The sequence below is a fragment of the Podarcis pityusensis genome, assembly GCF_964106645.2.
Source record: "Podarcis pityusensis genome assembly, chromosome: 16".
Classification (NCBI taxonomy): Eukaryota; Metazoa; Chordata; class Lepidosauria; order Squamata; family Lacertidae; genus Podarcis; species Podarcis pityusensis.
Window position 1 is genome coordinate 12,376,067 of NC_138041.1, and position 22,488 is coordinate 12,398,554.

At 44.1% G+C, this 22,488-nt stretch overlaps 1 protein-coding gene and 1 long non-coding RNA gene across 5 annotated transcripts in view; one reads left to right on the plus strand and one right to left on the minus strand.

The window, feature by feature from the left end:
* MACROD1 (mono-ADP ribosylhydrolase 1) overlaps nt 1–22,488 on the plus strand; it is a 312,448-nt gene that overhangs the window by 19,170 nt on the left and 270,790 nt on the right. The gene's annotated exons all lie outside the window — the stretch shown is intronic.
* LOC308465677 lies at nt 15,821–22,340 on the minus strand. The gene is made up of 2 exons (XR_013980531.1): nt 19,364–22,340; nt 15,821–19,323 (listed from the first exon to the last, which is right to left on the minus strand). It is a non-coding gene; the product is annotated as an uncharacterized lncRNA (long non-coding RNA).

Sequence of the window (22,488 nt, forward strand, 5' to 3'; positions counted from 1 at the left end):
CTACCAGGTACTGCTGAACTACAACTCCCATCATGCTTTCTGGGGCTGACGGGAGTTGCAGTTCAGCAGCATCTGGAGGGCTAAAGCATTCCCACACCTGATGCAGCGCATCATCTGAACCTGGACTCGTGAATTAGGTCTCTTCAGACTAACCATGAGCTGGTACCAAATTTTGTCCTATGTCTAACGGCTTGTGGTTTGTCTGGGAGGGCTAAAGGCAAATGGCAAGCCTGGTTTCAGCACAGCAGCAGAATGACTGGGGAGGAGCAAAGATGCTTTGATCTCCTTTCACGGAGCCCACATGCTCCTGCATTCATGCTAAGTCTTGGTTTGGCTTCGCATGATGTGCAAAGTAGGCCTGCACTATTTTGGTTCTCTTATTTTATTCCCTAAAGGTGGAAAGAGTTCAAGAGTGTCCAATCAAGCTCAAAAAATATATCATTTGAAAACAAATCTTGGCACTTGAAAACAGCAACAAGAAGATTCTTTATGAATTTCAATACATTTTGCTTATTTAAAGTCTTTTGTTTGCTGGGGCGTCAACCTCTCATCTCTCCATCTCCCACATTTTAACCTTCACCCGGCCTCTGACTCACGCCTTTGTATGCGTCCCAACACAATGTGGCCGACATGCTGGCACCCATTTCTAAAAATAAGAGCCCACCTTCCTCCTTTTGCTTTGCACCAAAGAACTGTTTTGAGAATTTTTGGTTTTCTACCCAGTTCTTGCGCAAAAGGTTTGATTTGGGGCGAGGGAGAGAAGAGAAGAGAATTGTTCCTCCTCCACGGATGTGACAAAGACTTCCCTTGCCTTATGGAAGGGATCTTCGAGGGATGGATCTGCAAAAAATACCTGGCAGCCGCGTGCAAGTGTCTCAGTCTGAGGAGACTGAAGGAACAGCCAGGCTTAAAAAAAATAATAAAAATCAACACTTCCCTTGCCAGATATCCTTGGAGACAGGCACCGTATGCGAGGCCTCCTTGCAAAAACAGCAGGGCCTTTCTGTCTGTACACCAGCCTGCTGCAGTCTGGCGGCTACAAAATGCATCTGAAAAGCCCCTGTCAAGCCTGCTTCGGTGGTGCTAAACGGAACCACGCCTGACAGCTGGCTTAACACTCCCCGAGCCTCGCTTAGCGGCTCCTTGTTTGCAGCTGGTGGCCACGTGACCATCTGATGGTGGGGAAGGTGGGGGGAGCCTCTAAACTGTTAGGCTTTATGCCAAACCATAGCATGGTGGTCATGTGGGAGAACCCCGTGAGTTGGTGGCTCCTGAATTGGGTCCACCTGCCAAAACCCAGTCCTTGTGAGGGGCCAGCTCTGTCTATGCTACAGTCCTTGTGCTTCTCAGTGTCCAGTTAGAAGCACAGGCAAAGCTCAAAGTGTGCAAGCTGGTTCAGAGGCAGTGGAGTGCTCTACTCCAGGCCATAGCTTATGAAGCTGCCTTGCAGTAGGTCAGATAATTTGTCCAGTATAGTCTTCTTGACTGATAGTGGCTGTCCAGGATCTTTGGCAGAAAAGAGTCTTTCCTGTCACCTGATGAACTGGAGATGCTAGGGATTTAATTTGAGACCTTCTACATGCAGAGCAGGTGCTCTGTGACTGAGTTACACACTGCTGCCGCCACCGTGCAGATTTCAGCTTTTGTTGGTACATGCACGGGTTTGGTTATTTTTTGTGGGGAAGGGCTGGAGAGAGCCAACATGCTGGACTAGCTCCCATCAGCTTCAGCCAGCATAGCCAATGGTCAGGGATGATGGGAGTTGTAGTCCCACAACAGCTTAAGGCAACCATATTGGCAACCTCTGGCTTAGTGGTAGAGTACACAAGACTTTCTCGGCTTCAAAATCTGGTGTCTCCAGCTAGGGCTTGGGAGAGAACTTTGTTGGAAACTCTGGAGAGGCACTACCAGCCAGCATAGACTGTCATGAGCAAGATGGTCTGATCTTAGTATATGTAGTCCAGTAGTAGGGACTCTGAGGGTCATCTAGTCTAATCCCCTGAAAGGTAGGAATCTCAACTAAAGCATCCATGATAGATGGCTATCCAACCTCTGCTTAAAAACTTCCCATGAAGAATCCACCACCTTCTGAGGGAGTCTGTTCCATAGTCAAACAGTTCTTACTGTTAGAAAGTTATTCCTGATGTTTAGTTGGAATCTCCCTTCTTGTAACTTAAATCTGTGGGTTCAGGTCCTAGCCTCTGGAGCAGGAAAAAAGCAAGCTTGCTGCATCTTCCATGTGACAGCCCTTTAAATGTTTGAAGATGGCTATCATATCTCGGTCTCCTCTTATGCAGGCTAAGCATACCCAACTCCCTCAACACCTCCTCATAAGGCTTGGTGTCCAGATTCTTGATCATCTTAGCTCCCCTCCTCTGCACAGGTTCTAGCTTATTAATATCCTTCTTAAATTGTCGTGCTCAGAAGGCACAGTACTCCAGGTGTGGTCTGACCAAGGCAGTAGAGCTTTTGCTATTCTTGATTGGGACACTATATTTCTCTTTATGCAGTACAGAATAGCATTAACTTTTTTCACTGTTGCATCACACTGTTGACTCATGTTAAGCCCTAGATCCTTTCCATGTGTACTACAGTGGAACCTTGGTTCTCAAACGGCTTAGTTGTCGAGCAAATCGGCTCCCAAATGCCGAAAACCCGGAAGTAAGTCTTCCGGTTTTTGAACTTTTTCAGAAGCCTGACATCCGACACAGCTTCTGCTTGAGTGCAGGAAGCTCCTGCAGCCAATTGGAAGCTGCGCCTTGGTTTTTGAATGGTTTCAGGAGTCGAATGGGCTTCCAGAATGGATTAAGTTTGAGAACCAAGGTATGACTGTACTGGCAAACCAGGTGTCCCCAATGTTATATTTTGCAGCTGGTTCTTCCTAAGACCTGATGTTTGTCCCTATTGAAATTCATTTTGTTAGTTTTGGCCCAGTTAAGGTCATCTTGAATCCCAATTTTGTCTTCTGCGGAATTAGCTACCCTTCCCAGTTTGGTGTCATCTGCAGATTTGATGAGCATCTGCTCAATTCCTTCATCCTAGTTGTTTATTAAGATGTTGATCAACAACAGGCCCAGGACAGAACCCTGCAGCACCACACTTGTCCCTTTGGCATTTTAAGATGTGCCCCCTTTTTGGAGTTTGGAGCAATACTAGCTAAATTATGTGGCCCCCATTTACCCCCTGCAATTCATACGGAATTCTCAGCCATATGCTGAGCATATGGCTTGCTGGATCTGTGCATGGGTTGTATATGTGTGTAATATTTCATACCACGGGGGTAGAAACAAGCCAATTTGTTTGGGTTTTTTTGGAAAAAGGAAGAAGACAGAGGAAGCAGCTGGTTTGGAAATTTATTACAACTTCGATACGAGCCACCTGTGTAGGGACCACTTATATCTTGAGAGGGCTGTTTAAGGTAATGTAGTGTTTGCAGTGATTCTTAAAAAGGTGAGACAGGCATCCCTAGGGCCACATGCAGCTGCCCTGGGACAGATGGCTGTGCCAGTGTTGAGGTGCTATGCAAATAACATAGGACTGGTAGGTCTTGGGGTTTTAGCTTCCTTTGCAAAGTCTCCAGGAGGAGGCATAAAATCTGTAGGGGAAGGAAGCTGTTTTGTGTTTAGTTTGAGTATGTATTGCATTTATGGCCTTTCCTTTCCACCAGTGAGTTGAATACCATGTACGTGGTCTCTCTCACCCATTCCTCAGTCGTTTTGTTCTCTCTGCATTCCTGCAAATTAGACTATGCTGAGAGGTACTGACTGGCCCAAGCTCACCCAGTGAATGCCATGACTGTGTGGCAGTTTGAACTTGGGTCTCCAGGACTGGAAAACTTCAGCCCCAGGGGCCAAATTCAGCCCTCCAGGCCTCTGTGTCTGGCTCTCATTCTTTCCAGTATGTAGCCCTTGAGGTCTTTTATCTGGCTGCAATGTGTTCTTGAGAACAGATGATGCCTCTAGCTTTCATGGATGGAGTATAGAGGGGTGTGTGAGAGTATGTGTGTAGAAACTAAAGGTAAAGGTAAAGGGACCCATGACCATTAGGTCCAGTCGTGGCTGACTCTGGGGTTGCGGCGCTCATCTCGCTTTATTGGCCGAGGGAGCCGGCATACAGCTTCTGTGTCATGTGGCCAGCATGACTAAGCCGCTTCTGGCAAACCAGAGCAGCGCACGGAAACACCGTTTACCTTCCCGCCAGAGCGGTACCTATTTATCTACTTGCACTTTGATGTGCTTTTGAACTGCTAGATTGGCTGGAGCAGGGACCGAGCAACGGGAGCTCACCCCGTCGCGGGGATTCGAACCGCCGACCTTCTGATCGGCAAGTCCTAGGCTCTGTGGTTTAACCCACAGCGCCACCCGCGTCCCTTTTGTGTAGAAACTAGCCTCGTGCATAAAGGTGAAATTTGCATTCATTGCTCTACCTCCTTTTGCCTCTGGCCCTGCCCACCACTGGCATGTAGCTTCCCAAAAAGATGTCCAGAAGGCCCCTGGGTTGTAGGTTATCCATTTATTTCCTATGTGTTGACCTCGGGGTATGGCCGCTTTACAGACTTACTTTGGTCGTATAACAGTTTGATGATTGCGGCTTTTCCCCAAAGAATTCGGGAATCACATTTTGGTGAAAGTGATAAGAATCAGAGAGCATTTTGTGTGTGTGTGTGTGTGTGCGCGCGTGCGTGCGCGTGAGCATGGAGTTAATGTGGGCATATACCCACAACTGTTTGAAAAAGCAAGTCTGAATGTAGTGGTGGGAACAATTCAGGCTTGAAGTGGAGTTAAGTGGCAGGGCAAGGACTTTAGCGCCGTGGTAGAACATCTGCCTAGCTGGCATCTCCAGGTAGGGCTGAAAGAGACCCCTGGCCGAAACTCTGGAAAGCCACTGCCAGTGTAGACAATATTGGCCCGCTGTTCTCTGATTCATTATAAGGCAGCTTCTTATGTTACTAGAAAAAGCAGTTTACCAAAGTGCAAATTAAACACAACCACAATTCAGTTGTAGCTGGAACTGAAGCTGACTTGGCCTTTAGTGCTCTGGCTTTAAACTGGTTTATCAATTGATTGACCGTGTGTGCCTGTGTGTCTTTCATGCTCACTGTAGCCAGTACGCTTCCTCCTTGAAGGGATCTTTCCAGCACTTCCACTGGTTAACTTTTGCCCTTTCCCGCTCCCCGAGCAGCCTGCGCATTCATCTTTTAAGAAGACATTTGCCATCTATCCTAGTGGCACAGGGTGCCCTGAAGCTTTCCTCAGCTGTGCTTTAATGTGGGACGAGTCCATCTTCTCGTAGACCTTGAGAGCTGGCATTTGATTTTCCAGGGTTATTAACAGAGCTATGCATGCTCCTGTTCCCTCTCTCTCTCTCTCTCTCTGTGTGTATGTGTGTTTTTAATTTTTTCAAATTGAGATTTAGGTTCGGGGAATCCAGATTTTTGCAAACCAAATGGGTGGAGCAAACATGCATTTGTTTACTTCCTTTTATGTTAATAGTTATCTTCCCTCCAGTTTAGCCTCTTGTTTCATATCAGATAAGCATTGTCTAGGGATGTGGAACAAATTTAATTCAGTTCAGATTTAAAGGCAAATCTACCTTATTCACACTTTTCCAAAACAATAATTGGCCAAAAGAAATAAGTTCTTTGAAATTTGTCTGCCTCTGATTTTTGCAATGGAGTTCTCCAGCCAAGTACGGTAATATGTATGAAAATGCACGTACACGAGGGTAGTGTGAATAAAAATGCACATATTGATGAAAATAACAAATAAAAATGAAGTGTTTTACGGGAAAGTGCAGTGCAAAAATGTGCATATCAGTCAAGATTACATACAAAAATGTATACATTAAGAGAAATTCACAGCAAAATGCTGCTGATGTAGAACTCTTGAGAACTGAATTTAAGATTGGAAAAATGAGAAACTGAAATGGACTGATCTGCCCACCCTGAGCTCCATCTTTATTCAATTGGAGACCTTTTTTCAACAAGCTTCTTAATTGGAGATTCTAAGTTTGCATCTATATTTGATTTGAAATTATAGATCTAGCTATATATCTCTATGTATCTGTATCTATTATTGTTGGTATTTTTATGGAAGTTTTTATTAATAATCACACGATTATTTCACAATAAGCAATTCATTAATGAAATAACATAAGGAAAATAAATATGTATGTTTAGAAGTTGCATTTCACAAAACGTTCCCAGTCCCTCCCTCCCTCCTGCAAAGGGTGGTGATGTAGGTCAATAAATATGGGTTTAGTGATGTTGCTCGATAAAGGCAAGGTTTATAAAAAGCAAACGGGGAAGTGTTTACCCAGAGGCAAGGAAAATCGGTGAACACAGAAGGAGAAAGGAGTTTGCAGGGAGGGGATGATGAGGTATTATTGGCCTGGTGTTAAAAGTGCCATGAAGCCTTTGAATAGAACCTGGGCCATAATGTATATTTATGTGTTTTGCTGCCGCAAGAAATTCACCTGCCATCTTGGATGTTATGAATAGATGGATTGCGCTAGAAGGGTTAGGGTTAAGACAGTTTCGCTCCACTTGGCACTGATAGAGCCTTTTCTGAAGTATTGTATCCTTCTTTGGGGCCAGTGCTGCTTGAGAAAATTCATCTTATTAAATTGATGGGCAGGGGAGTTAGAAGAGAGAGGAAAGAAAAATGAAGAGCCGGTGAGGCCTGTCTAGATTCCAGAAATTGTCCCGGAACCCAGATGATTCCTTCCAGCATTTGTAAATGGGTGGGGCATAAATAATAAATTATTAATATTATAAATGCTGTGTCCTATCATTAGGCACAGAAGGAGCCATAGATGGGTGGCAGAGAACATGCTTTGTGTGCAGAAATGTCATAGAATTGTAGAGTTGGAAGGCACCCTGAGGATGATCTAGTCTAGTCCAACCCCTTGCGATGCAGGAATATGCAGCTGTCTCATGCGAGAATCAAACCTGCAATCTTAGCGTTATCAACACCGTACTCTAACCAACTGAGCTATCCAGGCTCGTAACATCTCCACTTCAGTCCCGGGAATCTCAATTTAAAAGCGGTGTGTTTGTGTGTGTGTTTGTTTGTTTCACCTTAAAGGCCATATTCTCTTCTAAGCAGCCTTCTGGGGTTCACGTGTCAGTGGTGAGTGGGGTCAGAGGTCAAAGTGAGCAGAGCAAAAAAATGTGAATTATACTTAGGTCTAGTTTAAGGACCCACTCCAGCTAGGCAAAACCCTCAAAGAGAATGTGAGGCAGGGCCAGTGAGGGGGAGTATGAACTGGAGAGAGTCCCGAGGGCCAATTAAGAAAAACCTGGGAGAGCCATTTCTGGCCCCTGGACCTGAGGTTCCCTATGCTTTTAGTACTAGATGATGGGGATGTCCCATTCTGCCTGGGAGGCTGGACAGCCAGTGCCAATAGGAGTGCATAATACTGAGCTAGGTAGACAAGCAGTCTCACCTGCATTAAGGCTTCTGGCTGTATAAAAGCAACAGAGAGGGTGGGGAGAACCATGTTATAAGGAGACCCTGTTTGCAGCCTTGTTTAATGAGTGCTTATATTCTGGACAGATGCCTTCTGGGAAGCCCCAGGGCAGAGCAGGGCATGAATGTGCTGGCCAAACCCCTTTTTTGAATATTGCCAGCAGAGGTGCTGCTTCGAGAAGCAAATGTAAAAGGAAGCAATCCAGTTGCACCATAGATTTATATAAAGGTGTTATGATATTGATAGTATTCATTTCAGTTCCTTTCCTAATGATTCCTGACATAGAATTTCTCCCCCCCCCGCCCCTACCCATAGCAATCACGCAGAGGGTCAATGTTTTCATTAAGCTATCCCCCACCCCCACCCCAAAATTCTCTTTCCTTGGTAAATCACTGCCAGCTCAGACCCCCCATCACTGTATAACACACTTTATGTGATGCTTCCCTTTTATCTGGCATGGAAGCTGCAAGTAGTGCATAATGCAGTGCCAGGAACAGGCTACTGGCAAAGTGCTATCCCTCTCCTCAGAGAGCTGCACTGGTTGCCAGTTTGCTACTGGGCCAGGTTCAGGGTTCTTGTTAATTCACAAAGAACCATAAACTACTTGGGGTCAAAGTATGTTAAGGACCCTCTGAACCCCTATGTCCCTCCTCAGTCACTGAGTCAGAAGAGGGACACTTCTTGTGATACCCCACATGCCCAAGGTTCGGCCTTTATTAGGGATTGAGCCTTTAGTGTGGCAGGCCATGCCCTGTGGAACTCCCTGCCAATAGAAGTTCAGAATAAATCATTCCAGCCTTAGATGTCTCCTAAAAACGGTGTTATTCGCCCTTTGAAATGTGAGTTTCTTTTAATCTCATTGGTATTTATTAATGTTTTCACGGGTGTTTCTATTGCTCTTATAGTAATTGTGCGTGCCACCTTGCATTTTTATGAAAGTGTGGTTTATAAATAAATACGTCAGCGTGATCCACCCACCCACAGAAGTCTCACTGAAATGAATGTGAAGAGCTGGGGGGAAGAGTTGCCTCTTAACAAGCAGTTGAAATCCAGCCTCTGGGTTTGTCACCTTCCCTTTCTTCCTGACTCTTGTTTTTTTTTTTTTGTTTCGTTACCCCCCCCCCCGACCCGCCCAAGCCTCATCTGAACCCGAGGAAGAGACACCCCAAGATAGTATTTGTGATCCTTGGATCTGGCAGTGACATTGATCAATCGCAGTTACTGCGCCACACTCTTGTTCACTGCGTGAATCTGTACATCTTCCGCAGCAGGATGAGACGGCTGGGTTGATGAATGTGAGCAAAGGGCTGCTTGCTCGCTGCGCATGCCTGACTTACTGAAGCATGCCTATGTGTGAGTGTGTCTTTCCTCCCAGGCTTGAATGTTTGGTGGGTGGAGGGGAGCTTTGATCCTTCCCCCCATATCTCTCTCGCTAGTTCCTTTTTTTTTAACCCTAGCTGTGCTTTCTTGCCTTGTTGGGGACCTCACAAGTTTCCAAACCCCAGACCTGCCTTTACAAGGCCAACACTTTACTGCCTGCCACCCTGTCGTAACCGCTGGCTGAAAAATGGCACCTCTATCCCCAGGAGAAATCCATTAACCTGCAGGCAGACGCCGGAGCCCGTCTAATGCAGAAGTAATGAGCTCTGGTTTTATGTTAAATTTAGCAGAAACCACTATTACAAGTGACAGAAAATAATTTCCCCTCCCCCAGGGAGTATGATAGGCCGGCAGGCAAGCAGACTAGCCTGGGGGTGACTGTGGAGTGTGCAAGGGAGGGCGTTTGTGTTGTAGGAGGGAAAGAGGAGGGGTGGATGAATCTATCAATTTAGGTTTCTCTCATTTAACTCATTTTCCCCCCTGTCTTATACGTAGAGTTCAACCCATTGCTGCATTGGTTTGTGAATCTTTTTCCTTTTTTAAGTCCATGGGCAAATTTATATATGTCTTAAGTGTGCATTTTTCCTTCTATATGTATTTCTGCAAGGGATCTTCCCTAGTTTACTTTTTTGTACATTAGTTTTCCAAGTGCATGCATTTTTGTGTGCATGTCATTTCCCCTAAGATACACCTTTTTGGTATGTATTTTGCAAAATGTAGAGGAAGTGTGAATTTTAAACTATAATTGCCCTGCAGTTCATGTGGTGGTTCAAGAAGTACAGATTAGGTAGGTTTGCAGTATCATGCAAGCCAAACAAATCTCATCCCCTTTGTCTCCATTTCATCAGGAGAACATGATGCAGTCCATATGGTGCGAGAGCTGGGCTAAGCCACTCAGTTACGGATCAGCAAGCCCCCAGTTTCCATCTCCCCTCTGTCTTGAACTCTTCAGATCAGGCATGGGCAGACTTGACATATAGAATCTCTTGTTTTTGTATTCAGAGGCATCCTGCCTCTAACAGTGGAGGTGGAAAATAGCCACGAACTACCCCCAACGACTATCGCTGCCTCTTGTGGGAATACCATAGTTTAAATTTGTACTGTATTTTAACAGGTATACCCTTGCCAGTCTATTGCAGATCATTCAGCAATTTACCAATCTTTTGTCAGCTCAGCCCCAGCTCTAGATGGCCTAAGGCACATACAGTGGTACCTCAGGTTAAGTACTTAATTCATTCCGGAGGTCCGTTCTTAACCTGAAACTGTTCTTAACCTGAAGCACCACTTTAGCTAATGAATCCTCTTGCTGCTGCTGCGCCGCCAGAGCACGATTTCTGTTCTCATCCTGAAGCAATGTTCTTAACCTGAGGTACTATCTCTGGGTTAGCGGAGTCTGTAACCTGAAGCATATGTAACCTGAAGCGTATGTAACCCAAGGTACCACTGTATTCTCAGAAACCTTAGCCCCTGCACCTGCAGCTCGGGGATAATATTACTGATCTACCCAGCATGCTTGTTGTAATGAATACAATATAATGGCACATGAAACACTTAAAACACTCAAAAGCCCAGTAAGTGCTACTTCCAGAGGGGCGACCCTGTTTTAGCAAAAACAGCAAAGAGTATTGTTGTACTTTAAAAGACTGACAAATTTATTATGGCCTAAGTAATTTATTTTGAAAGCTTGTGCCATAATCAATTTGGTTAGTCCTTAAGGAGCCACAAGACACTTCGTTAAATAAATTCTAAGCATTATTAATATATACATCAAAACAGGGCTCAAACAGGAGCCTGATTTGTGCTGTTAGCTGCTCTCCAAAAGGATGCCTTTTAGCAAGCCAGACTACTGGTTTCTGTCTACACCTGGGTAAGGAAGAGGTTCTGACCAGTGGGATTCCCCAATCCCCATGGATCAACTTTTCCCCCTTGTCAATCCCCAGGCATCATAATGACATCAACTGCTAAAGTTCAAAGGAGGTCACTGTAGTGACTGAACACCTCATCAGTAGTTACAGCTCTCTGCTTTGAAGATGGGCTGATTTGTGCTGAAAGTGTGCCTTCAAAATGGCTCTGGATTCAAACCACAGATGGAGTACGTGGTTTGAATCCAAGTAGCAGCAGCAGCAGCAGCAGCCAAGCTTGCATTTCTGCACCCCAGCTTTAGGCCATTAGAACCCCTGATCCATAGTAACTCAGAGCTAGATTTGTATGCATATTGGCAGGCCAGTATGTGGCTCATGAGGTGCAGAAGTAGGCAATTGGCTCCTTCCCCTGAGTGAGTTCATTCAAGCTGCCGTAGTTCATTTTGCGCCATGACCTGGCTCTGGTTGGTGGGCCTTTGCATTCGAGTAACAAAAGAAGTACATCCTGCTAGCCTGACATCTGTCCATTCCTACTGCAGAGGTTTGACGATAGCTAACAGGATAACAGAACAAAATAATGGTGTCTGTGTGCATCAAAGGCAATGGTGGCTTTGTCTACCCTATTCCATTTTATATCAATCTTTGGTTTGCCTTTAGCCTAAGTCAATGTGGGGAACCTCAGGCCTGGGGGAAAACGCCTCTCTATCTGGTTCTTGGACCTGTCTCCAAGCCACACCCTTTCCTCTGTCTGTTTCATATCCTGAGCGTTTTTACCTGTCTGGAATGTATTTTTGAACAATGCCTCCCACTTTCCTGATAGGGTTGCCATACGTCCGGAATTTCCCGGCCATACCCAGAATACTGCAGTCGGAAGCAGCATCTGGATGGAAATTGTGGAAATGTTTGGGAAAATGCGGACGTATGGCAACCCATGTCAGAAGTGTTGTTTTCCCCCCTTATTTTCCTGAAAAATAGCCCCAAAACATTTTTTTTTGTTATTTTGAGAAGAAAGCTAAGCTCAACAACTTTTGTGTCCGAATTTTCACTTTTTGAAATATGGCAACTCTGGAATGGAGGAAAGAGGGAGGGTATATGAGTAGGTGTAGATACTGTACAAAAGTGAAATGCATGTGTGTTGCTCCTTACAGACTGGCCTCTGGTCTTGTCCATCAGTGGCATGCAGCCCCTGGAAGCTTGCCCAGAGAGAGTGAGGCCCTCATCTCTGGCCTAAGATATCTTTGAGAAAAAGAAAGGTTAAGCAGCTCTGCACTTTGGTGAACTATTCTGCAGGCCGCAATGTTGTGGCCTGGACGGACCCAAATTTCATCGCTACAAGTTTCCTTCCCTCTTAAGTGTTTTGCTCATTTATCTAAAAATGTCTTCAGTTTGAGTTTACTTTGTGCCTCAGATTTCTCTTTTCATCCTGTAAAAACAGGAGGGAAGAATGAGATGAAGCCTGCTACCAGCCACTAACTTTCTGCCATGCCAGGCATGAGGAACCTTTTTCAGCCTGAGGGCTGCAGTGCCTTCTGGGCAGCCTTCTGGGGCTCACATGCCAGGGGCGGGCAGAACCAGAGGCAAAAGTGGGCGGAGCAAATAATGTAAATGTTCCCTTTGTAAAACAGGCTAATTTCAACACAGGCAAAGATGAGTCATTATCAGAGGTCAAGGGCACATTCCAGCCAGGCAAAAAGAATGGTGTGAAATGGAGGCAGTGGGGGGGGGGGTGTCGCCTGGGGAGAGTCCCAAGGGCCAGATGGAGAGCTCTGAAAAGTCACACTTGGCCCCCTGGCCAGAGATTCCTCACTGCGCACTAGGCCTTGTGGTGGATACTTCCTGCATTACTAGGAGAGCTCTGGCTAGAATGTTTGATTTGGAACAGAGAGACCCAGGCTCAGTTCCACCCCCAGCCATGAAGCTCACTGGATGATGCTGAGCCAAGTCACCACCTCTCTGCCTAACCTACCTCATGGGGTTAAGGGGAAAGACCTCTTTTAAGGTGGTGACTGCTGTTTGCAGTTTTGGGAAGCACTTGTGTTAAAAATAATTCGCCTCCCCCCCCCCCCAATAACTGTTTTTCCTGATTAATTGAGGATGACTGTATTTATGAATTTTTGTAGATTGATGCATTTTAAAATATTTTGTGTCTGTAATTTTATGCACGCTAAGCTTTCCCAAGAGTTTCTGGAAGCCTTCAGCAATGAAGGCTGTATCATAAATAAAAAGTTTGAAATTCACAAGATGACAGAGGCTAGCCGAGCTTTTGCTTGCTTTCAGTGGTGGTAAACAAGGATGCTACAGCAAATCTGCTTTGCGCAATTTTTTCTTACAGTCAAGCGGTATATAAATTTAATGCAAATAGATAAATAAATTTAAGGCTTCTTTTCCTTTTTGTTATATTTGCAAATAAAAAATCCTTTGAAGAAAATATGCATTCTAACAATTGCTGCTTTTGATGGTGTGCTTTACTGCTGATGTTTTTGCTGATGCTTGTTTTACAGGTTATTGTAAGGCTTTTATTGTACTGTATTATTTTTCCTGAATTTATGCCATGATTTATGTTTTCAAATTTTGTAAATCGCATGGGGGCTCCATACATGTCAAGCAACTCATAAACTGAAATAATACCGTTAATAATAATGGGTTTTTAAGGTTGCAACCCTAAAATTGTCATCTGGAGCTGTTACTGGGTCATGACTTGAATTATATTTATATCTGTATGTGACCCACACCCACCCCTGTCCTTCTCCTCCTCCTATCATTTTCTTACTCTTTGTTTTCAGTTGAAAACAATATTGCTTAAATAATTGTTGTAGTTGGGTGTCTTATATAAAAATCTTTTGTAAATTAAAAGTGTTTTTAAAAGTGATTTTTAAAAAAATAAATAAATCCCCATGTCTGACACCTTGGGTTTGTTGGAGAAAAGGTGATATATAAATGTGAGAAATCAATCAATCAATCAATCAATCAATCACTTGCCCCCAATTTCCTGCTTGGATTGTTTTAGCACAGTGGGTCTAATTCAGCCAAGCTAGTCCCTCCAGTTTAACTTTCTTCTCCATTCTGTCAATTTGCCCTGCAAGCTTGTTTCCCACAAGCCACACCATATGTGATATCAGGTAAGGACATGAGTCTGAAAAAGCGCAGTCATACTGCCAAATGTTAGTGTGAATGCTTAAGGAAATGTTTGAGTCAAGTGGAAACAGACCCACAGTTATGTTTGTTGAACTACATGCAAGGATAGGAGAGTAATGTTATAGTACACCAATTACAGATTTGTATATATTGTAACATTGCAAAGACACTGAATGCTGCCCTCCTCTCCTCCAAAGTTGAACTAATTAGGAAAAATATGGGAGCAATTGGAGATTATAAAATTAATGGCAGTGGTATGTCCCTACAAAATAACAAGAGGAGAAATGGGCAAATGGGTCCAAGTTGTAATGTATTAAAAAAGAATTGGACCAAAAGGGAATGAGTCTAAAGGAACAGTTGGGAACTTCAGGTGAGCTCCTGCTTTTCCTTTGAGATCGGGGCTTCCTGACAGTTAGGATTGGCTGCATTTAGGGAGTCTGCAATTGGGAGAAGGCAGAGGGCTTTGCAAACAACAAAAACAACAGATGATGGTTCCTTCAAAGCCAGACACTTTTCATGCACCACCAATCAGCTGACCATCAGCACTAGCAAAGCACCAAGTCTTTGCTTGCAGCAGTTTGATGTCTAACAAAATGGGCCAAGGAACATGGGTCACTTGACATCCTTGTGCCATCAGGTGACTGAGAGGTGGAGAGCCACAACACTTGTCAAAGTTTGCCCAGGAGTGGGTGGGAGAAAATAAGGTTTGGACCTGCCAGTCAGATTCAGTTCCTTACCCTTGCTCTAAGGCAGAGGTTTTCAACCTTTTTAAGTCTACTGCTTCCTTAACCAACTATATACTTTCTGCGGCACTCTTGTGGGGCTCAGGAGCCCAGTTACGTCACCCCTTGCCTGCAGAGCTGGCAGCCTCTCACCCTTTTTCAAACACCCTCCCTTGTGGAGTGTTCCGTCAGCTTCCTCTCCTCTTCCCTCTCCTTGGGAGTCCTCTGGGTAGCCGCTGCCGCCACCTCTGGTCTCTGAGCTGCCCCTGCCCCAAAGAGAGGTGCCTTCCAAAGGCACCATTCGCCTGTGGAGCTTATAGCCAGGGCTGCATCAATAAACAGCTGTGCAAGCCTTTGGGAGGCGGAGACATGAGGGCATCAGAGGAGGGAGGGAAGGAAAGAGCGACAGAGGCCAGTGTTGCCCATGGCACTGTTGACCATCATTCAAGGCACCCCAAGGTGCCACGGCACACTGGTTGAAAACCACTTCTCTAGGGAAACAGGAAGGAAGACTGGCAGAATCAGATCTGATTTAGCCATGAGATTTAATTAGAGATTTAATTGAGTTCAATGGAACTTACTTCCAGGGAAGTGTGCACAATATATGATTTGCACTCTAACTGGATTCAAAATTATAACTAGTGAAAAAGGTGTCCCCGTTAATTGGGCAGCAGATTTCTTTTTCTTTTTTTGAAAAAAAAATGCATATTTTTCATATAAGCGCTTATAAAAATCGCAGTTAGGAAGCACCATTCTACAAGGTAGATTCCCTCCTGTAACCCATGCAGGCTATGATACCTTGTAAGATGATGACTGCTGTGGCATAATTGTGTTAATCATCTAAAAAACCAGAAAACATGCTTGCTTGCTTTGGAAATAACTGTGCTTACTCACACACAAATTTCAATCAACAAATATCCATGTGATCAATCAACAAATATCCATGTGATTACTTGAACCAAGTTGTAGGCTTCATTTTTTTAAATTTCAGAGTTAACCCTGGGCAATCAATTTCTGAACCTTGATTTGTGTAGATAAACCTTGCCCATTGTTGCTGATTTCTGCAGTTTCTTTAGAAGAATAAGTACATTCATTTGCTTTCGATATACCTGGCTGACACTCTGCTTCTAGGAACTATCAGCTCCCCCTTTTCTATCCACATGATCTGTCCATCCACCCAAATTTCCCTTTACATTTGTGTCTAGTGTGTTTCATGAGTCCACCACCAGCACCAAGTGACACCACCAAGTCTGCTATCAAAGTTAAATCTTTTCTATTTTATTCCAAGAAAGGGCAAGGAAAGATTTTTTTTGTTTTTATAATTATCATTTTTTTAAACTTGTACTTTTAAAATGCTTTTGTTTTTCTATGAAAAACAAAAAAACAAAAAAGGGACTAAGGGAACTTGCGACACATTCATTTTTTGAAACATTTGAAAATTTTTCAAGGCACCTAAAACGAGGAGGCCAAAGGAGTGCACTTTGGTTTCTCTGAAGACGAAAAAGGGGGAAACGGGGAGAGGAGAAACACCCTTATTATTTTGGCGGAGAGTCTAGGGTGGGGATTCGCCCACAAGCAGCTCAGCAGAAGCAAAGGAACGGGTGTAGCAGGTAGTTGGACCAAAAGAAGTGGCTGATGAGCAGAAAGATGCTTGTCTTGTCTGACATTGTCTTTCAACCAACATAGACCAGCTTGATCCAAGCCAGTTTTTACAAAGGTCTTCCTTAACAGTTGGGGGAAATTGCAGTGCAATGAGTTTTTTTTCTCCCCACACCCCCAGTGCTCATTGTAGGATCATGGCCAGTGGTGTATCTCCTCTCCTACCTTGGCCTTTCACCCCCGGCACTGATCGATGATTTTAATCCTACCACATAATCCATTACTGGCAGACATTTTTGCCATTCTATTTAAAAAACAAAACAAAAAGCCACACACATACATGTGGGCAACAGGAACAGTGGAAGCAGGTCATTTTCTTTCCAGTGGAGGCCGCTGTGTGTTTTTGCTTGTTGTTAAAGAGAGCTCAGTTGCCTTCTGGCAAGATGGTGGGAAGGAAGTGTTGGCCTGGAACCCAGCCATTGTTAAGACAAAATTAAGAAGAAAGCAGGTTGGGGACACACCATCTCAGAGATTCAGATTTCACAGTTAGCCTTGTCTTCTGCTTGTGCGCACGTGCAAGCTTTCAGAACTGGCTGGTGATGCTTGGCTGCTGTCAGATGCCAGCACTGTTTGTAGATCCAGATTGTGGGATTTTTTTCAGCTTAGACCAGGCAGCCAAAGAAGAGGGAGGAGGAGGCATGGAACTGTCCCTCTTTCCTCTGTTGCACCAAGTTTTCTCTGGCTCCAGATAACAACCAGCCTGGCCTTCTGATAAGAGAGCAATCCCATAGTCTATACACCTTCTTCTATATCAGACCAACTGTGACCTGTTGCGAGGAAGCCAGGATCATTGCACGGAAACACTTCTTTCCACTTCCATCCTGCCTTAGCCACCAGGATCCCAGCACTGGGCTTCTATCTCTCCTCTAAAATCAACACAGGTGTTGAGTTCCTTCAAGCCAATCCAGCTTCCAGATCCCTGTTGGTTGGGTTCCTTCCTGTCCACTGAGGTCCTGACCTCTTCCTCATTGCCTCCTCCCCTCAGGGAAATGATTTTAGCACCCATCGGACATGTATAGAATATGTCCGAGGATGTCATAGATGTTGCAGATTGGAATGATCAGGGCTGGGCTGTGTGTGCACCTTGGGAAATGTTGAACCAGGCCTACTTCCTTTCCCAGGGAAGCTAGAGAACACACCCAGTGCCTGAATATTCACTCTGCTATAATTTTCCCAACCTGACAAAATGGCAAGAGCAGGCAAATGTTTAACACTGTTGGCTCTCAGTGTACCCCAGTACCATCTGCCTCTTGAGGGTGATCCCAAAACATTTGTGGGTAGCATATAATGAACTTGTACATTAATTCTGAATGTAAAGCAAATAACAAGCCAGGGAAACAAAAGTGCGAGGCCTCTTTGACCCAGGAAAAGCAAAATCCCACAATGCATTGCACCAACTCCCCACCTTCTGCCATGTTGCCATTGAAACTATTCCAGTATTATGATCAGTTTCCCACTTTTACCTTTAAAGAAACGGTAACATTTTTGTCTCTAGGCGATACTGGGATAGATGGAGCAGTGATCTCACTTGATGTATCAAATAGGTTGCACATGAATTCCTTTTGTTTTCAGCCTACACACCAAAATAGAATGGTGGCTGGTACCCATCAGAACTGATAGGGCATAAGGTGGGGAGCCCAACAGTAGGGGGAGCCAGAGCCAATGACAGGCAGAACCCACTAAGTCTAGTTTTGTCCCCATTCTTTTCCCTGCTGAGTTCTGCAAGGGCAATACTGTGGCTGAGGAGGAGGAATATGGCAGGCGAGGGCTGCCCCCTGGGCTGGTTGTAAGTAAATATGCAGACATGTAGATAGGAGTGCAGACTGAGGTTAGTGGGGCACTGCCACTTTTGTCCTAATGGAGAAGCTTCCACTGGTGCTACCTCTTGTTAGCAGTATGTTTGACATGCCAACTTTGTGACAGATGCATGCAATTGCAAGGATTATCTTAGGGGTGGCAGGTTGGTACCTGTCTCATGTTTGCCAATATTAACTGGATTAATCTTGAGACATGTCTGCCTGTTCAAAGCACTCAGGATTGGAGGATGGTCACTTCAAATATACAGACTCCTGCAAAGTGGAAATCTTGTGTTACAAAGGATTATAAAAAGTCACAAGATGGACTAGAAGTGGCAATTCTTTATACCAGGTCAAAGTTTAGGGAGCCCCTTTGTTCTACTTCTTAGGTTAGGTGGGATTCTTAAGATTGTTGTGATTGCATGCCTGTAGGATATCATATGGTGGATCTCATGCAAAATCTGTTACTTGGCAACACTTCCTACATACCCTTTTACAAAGGGAGGGAGGTGAGTGTTTAGTCCTTCGTGCATCCCTGTCATATCAGGAATCCTTCGTCTTTCTGTTTAAAAAGACTTTGGAGGGAAAATATGGATGTAGAGAAAAGGAGGAAAAAGGTGGGTCCTGTGATGCATATTGAGACTAGATATAGGCCTGAAATACTGAAGGTTAGATTAGAAGTGGCCAGTAAATGAACAGCAAAATTGCTTTTGGAGGAAAGGAAAAATGGAAGCCAAAAAGAACATAGCTTCCTTCAGATTCAGTGATTTCCAAAACATGTCTGGATTAGGAATGTGGAAGAAAACATGATTCGGTTCATATTTAAAAGTAAACCATGTTGAATTCACACTTTTTGAAAAACAATGCAAACCAAACACAGCCATCCTTTGAAATTCACACTTCTCTGAATTTGATGATGCAGTTCCCCAGCCAAGTACAAAAATGCACATACAGGGGTAAAATGTACATAAAAATTCATATATTAGTGAAAATAACATGCAAAATGCATTATATTAAGGAACATTTCTTTGCAAAAATGTGCAAGTCAAAACTGCACACAAAAATAGGAAAAATTAGGAAAAATTCACAACGCTGATGAATTCTCACGAGGACTTAAAAAAATAAATCCAGAAATTTTGATGGAAATGTGCACTGAATTTAAAATTGGAAAAGTAAGAAACTTGGAGAACTGCAAGCGACAGATTTGTCTATTTCTATCTGGGATAGGAGAGCAGTAGAATAAAGAGGGAAGTGGAATTAAGAGCAAGGGTTTTCAGGACAAAACCTCTCTCTCTGTTTCTGTGTGTGTGTGTGTGTGTGTGTGCGCGCACACACACACACACACACACACACACACCTACCTCAATTGCGGAATAGTTAAGTGTTCTTCCACTGAGGAAGTGGAGAGCCCAAGGCAGCTGTCAAGTTAGATGGGATGGACAGAACAAATAGCTGAGTCTGCTTGATGGGTAATGCTGCCTTGCAGGGACGATGGATTGGAAGTTGTGCCATGGGCTCCCTTGACCAGACTGGCTTTCTCAGCCTCTTTTGTGTGCTGCTGTCAGCTTTAACTATTTTCCCTCTGCAGACAGAATGCCTTGGTTTTACTTAAGGGACAGCAAAACCTCTTATTTCCAAAGACAGTTTTATCCAATTGTAGTCTGACTCACAGCAGACCCCCTTAAGTCACGAAACATGGCTAACGTAGGTTCATTAATCTCATTGGGCCTACTCTAAGTAAAACGTAGTTGGATACAGCCCAGAGTTTCCACCTTTTCTTCCCCATGCTCTATGGAAGGTCTGTGATTTGTTTCTGATATTGCTTTGCTTTTCTGAGCAATTTATGTACATGCAGGGTTCTTAGGTTTTCTCTCAGTGACAAAGCAGATATCCAAATGAATGCTTCTTATTTTGATGGGGGGCATGCATGCTAATTTGTTGCAGATGGGAACATGCATCAGAATGCATCCCACACTGGTGGCAAAAAAACAGTGCTGGTGGATCAATGTGCTTGCATTCACTTTCAGATTATTTTTTCAGTCTCCATTTCCCAGATATCTGCCCTGCCCAACAAAAAGCAAATGGGCTAGAATCTAATATACAGTAGATATTAGTGGATCAGCCAGTAGTGCTTTCTATTATTTTCTCGTTTCCAATCTTAACTTCAGTTCTCCTAATTTCCACATCAAATTCGTGGTTCTTTTTTTTAAAAATAGCCCTAATGAAAATTCATCAACATTTCTCTTAATATCATCATTTGGGTGTGCAATTTCCCCTAATATTCAGAGTTTTACAAAGCGGTTCCCCCTAACATAATGCATTTTAACATGTTGTTTTCACTAATATATACTGTACATCTTTAGGCACACAGGGGGCCTTTTTGTACACATTACTTGGCTGGAGAACTGTATCGCAAAATTTTTGGAGAAGTGCACATTCTGAAGGATGCCTATTTTTCAGTTCACATATTGTTTCAGAAAAGTGCTAATTAGGTAGGTTTGCCTTTAGATGCAAACTGAATCAAGTTCAAGTTCCAGCCGCAACATCCCTGAGGAACCCTCTTTGAAAATCTGAGACCTCCCATCCTCATGTCCTTAAGACCTATCTGTTGCCACATTCCGGGGAGTGGGTAGGTTGGGTTGGGAAGCCAAACTCGAGTGCTTTCTTTTCCTGTTTCCCACCCCTGCCCTCTCTTGCTAACTCTCTTTTTTCTTTCTTTTTTAAAAAGCTTGCTCTCCTAAATGAAAACTTTGCAAGCTGAGCTGCAAATTGCTTGTTACTGTAAACTCTGCATGCGTGCCAGCAATGGCGCACACCAAACAACCCTCGAATCACCTGAATTAATGAGCAGCAGGGAGAGGCAGGTTTTTAAGGTGGTTTTTTTTTTTTTTTTGTTTTTTTTTGCATTGTGCTAAATGCATCCTCCCCAAGAGCCTGCTCACATTAGCTCTGTTTGTTAAGTACTGTATATAGAGTTAAACACTTAATAAAATTACACTTCACGGGAGGCGAGACTGACGCGTCGGGTCCAAGGCCCGGATTGTGTAAAGTGATGTTTAGCATATAAACATTAGCTGGCCTGGAGCACTCTTTTGTAATTTTTGTTGTTTGCGTTTTCCTTGTTGATGGTGTTTAATAGGAAAGAAACAAGCTACCCACCCACCCACTGCTTCTTTCCAAAATGACTTCCGTGGACGGCTTGTTCCCCCCCACTGGTTATTTCAGTGTGCTGCTAATGAGCTGCATAAATTTGCATACTGAGAACCAGGGGTTGGGATATATAGCTAGAGAGAGGTGTGCATGCATTTTATGCAGAGTATCTGTGATTACAGAATTGGAGCTGTGAGCACCTGTCTCTTTGGACTACAGAGTGTGAAACCATGGCCCTCCAGATGCTGCTGGATTCCCACCATCCCTGACCACTAGGTCATTCTGGGTGGGGCTGATAGGATTTGGAGTCTTAACAGCATTTTTTTTTCCTTACAGGGGGAAGGGCACAGATTCCCCACTCTTGGGGCACTTGGTCTGTTCCAGAAATGTGACTTCTCCCACCTAGCCTTTATTACTGTCCGCCTGTGCTCTCCATTAGATCCTGCCTGAGTTGCCTGACATTTTGCTGTTTTCCAATAGATTAATGGTGTCGTCCTTGTTTCTTGTTGCATTCCTTTTCTCTCTCTCCCTTATTTTATTTTACTTCATTTCCCCTTCTTCAATCTAGGACAGTTCCTCTTTGCGTCTGTGCTGATCTTGGCACAACTGCCTTGTGCAAAGCTCTGCAGAGGAATAGTGAGGTTACCTGAGGGCCAGGGTACCACTCTGTTGCTTGGAAATACATGACAAGGTGTCCCCTTGTTAACTAGGCTTACTCGTGGGCAGGCATACTAGTGGCAGACTTGGGGCTGCCAAATTTCAGCAGTGCCCTGTGTGATGCTAAAATTCAGCCTCTCCCACTCCATTCTACAGCATTGTTTCTGCAGCGCAGTGCCCAGCGTGACCACACCAGTCGCACTACACTAAAACCACCTTTGGGCACACCAGCTTTCCATTTCAACCAGAAAGCTAAGAAGACAGTGCTCCGTTGCAGTTGGTTTATTTGCTTTAAAGAGACTGATGGAAGGCACGCTCTAATTTTACACCCAACAAGAACCGTGGGAGGTTTTTTTAGTACATGCCTAGCTTGGCATGGTGAAATCCCTTGCCTGTGTTTCCACGACACCTCGTCTAGTTCTTTCTCCCAGTTAAGGTATCCACCCTATTTAAAATATTTTCAAGGCAACTTACACAGTTTAAGATGAAACAATACACTATCTGGGGTTGCCAGATGTGGTCTTAATTTGCAAACGGATCATTTGCAAGTTTTTAAAATAAAAAAAAAAAAAATATTTTCCCTGGAAAGAGTAAATCCAGATTAAATGGGGGGTGGAGGTGGGGTAAAATGAGCTGGGATTTTGAGGCAAATTACAC